Below are 1,510 nucleotides of genomic sequence, written 5' to 3'. Positions count from 1 at the left end.
GTACCAGCTTGCAATCTCACCAGCAATGGAGGTTTGTTCCTCTTTCTCCAGATCCTAGCTAGCATGTGTTGTCACCTGAATTTTTTATCTTAGCCATTCTGACTGGTGAAAGGTGGAATCTCAGGGTTGTTTTGATTTGCATTTCCCTCATGATTAAGGATGTTGAACATTTTTTCAGGTACTTCTCAGCCTCTCAATATTCCTCAGTTGAGAATTCTTTGTTTAGCTCTGTACCCCATTTTCTTTTCTTTTCCTCCCCCCCCCCCACTGGTTATCAGAGAGTCTTTTATTGAAATATTTTCTTGTTGCTTCTTAACTAGCTGGGCACTCCACTGCACCACTGTTGATGTTGTCTATGAAGTCATGAGGGTGGCGGCCATCCACATTGCAGCCCACAGACTGTGCAGTACCCAGGATCTCCTTGATAGTTCCAGAAAGTTCTCTAGCCAAAGACCTGTGTCTCATCTGCCGGGCAATGTTGACAATCTCATCAAAAGTGATGTTCCCACTGTGTTTAATGTTCTTCTGCTTCTTCCTGTCTCTTGGTGACTCTTTGAGGGCTTTGATGATCAGGGCAGAGGCAGAGGGCACCACCTCGATCTGGGCCTGTCTGTTCTAGATGGTCGGCTTCACTATAATTCTGAGACCTTTCCAGTCACCAGTAGCCTTGGCAATGTCATCGCCAACTTTCTTTGGAGACAGACCCATAGGACCGATCTTCGGGGCCAAGGTGGATGTGGCGCCGACCTCCCCTCCAGTGCACCTCAGGTACAGGACTTTGACTTCCTTGGGGTCGAACTTGGGCGGCATGGTGGAGGCGGCTGGTGTCGGATGAACCCAGATTCAGGACGACCAAAGAAAGTTGTACAGTTGCCTCCTCTGAGCTGAAAGCTGAAAAGCTGTACCCCATTTTCTAATGAGGTTATTTGAATTTCTGGAGTCCAGCTTCTTGAGCTCTTTGTATATATTAGATATTAGTCCCCTATCAGATTTAGGATTAGTAAAAATTCTTTCCCAGTCTCTTAGTGGCCTTTTTGTCTTATTGACAGTATCTTTTGCCTTACAGAAGCTTTGTAATTTTATAAGGTCCCATTTTTCGATTTTTGATCATAAAGCACAAGCCATTGATGTTCTGTTCATAAATTTTCCCCCCGTGCCCATATCTTCAAGGATTTTCCACACTTTCTCCTCTATAAGTTTCAGTGTCTCTGGTTTTATGTGGAGAGATATGATCCACTTAAACTTGAGCTTTGTACAAGGAGATAAGANTGNATCAATTTGCATTCTTCTACATCATAACCACCAGTTGTGCCAGCACCATTTGTTGAAAAAGCTGTCTCTTTTCCTCTGGATGGTTTAGCTCCTTTGTTAAAGATCAAGTGAGCATAGGTGTGTGGGTTCATTTCTGGGTCTTCAGTTTTATGCCATTGATCTACCTGTCTGTAGCTGTACTAGTACAATGCAGTTTTTATCACAACTGCTCTGTAGTACAGCAAGAGGTCAGGCATGA

At 44.0% G+C, this 1,510-nt stretch overlaps 1 pseudogene across 1 annotated transcript; it reads right to left on the bottom strand.

The window, feature by feature from the left end:
* Window positions 1-265: 265 nt before the first annotated feature.
* LOC110284309 lies at window positions 266-825 on the bottom strand (annotated as a pseudogene). Its single transcript, XR_002376919.2, has one exon. The product of XR_002376919.2 is annotated as a 60S ribosomal protein L12 pseudogene (transcript).
* Between the last annotated feature and the right edge of the window lie 685 nt (window positions 826-1,510).

The sequence above is a fragment of the Mus caroli genome, chromosome 17 (assembly GCF_900094665.2).
Source record: "Mus caroli chromosome 17, CAROLI_EIJ_v1.1, whole genome shotgun sequence".
NCBI classification, from domain to species: Eukaryota; Metazoa; Chordata; class Mammalia; order Rodentia; family Muridae; genus Mus; species Mus caroli.
The sequence above is the reverse complement of the archived record's forward strand: the minus strand, read 5'-3'. Positions and strand labels throughout refer to the sequence as shown.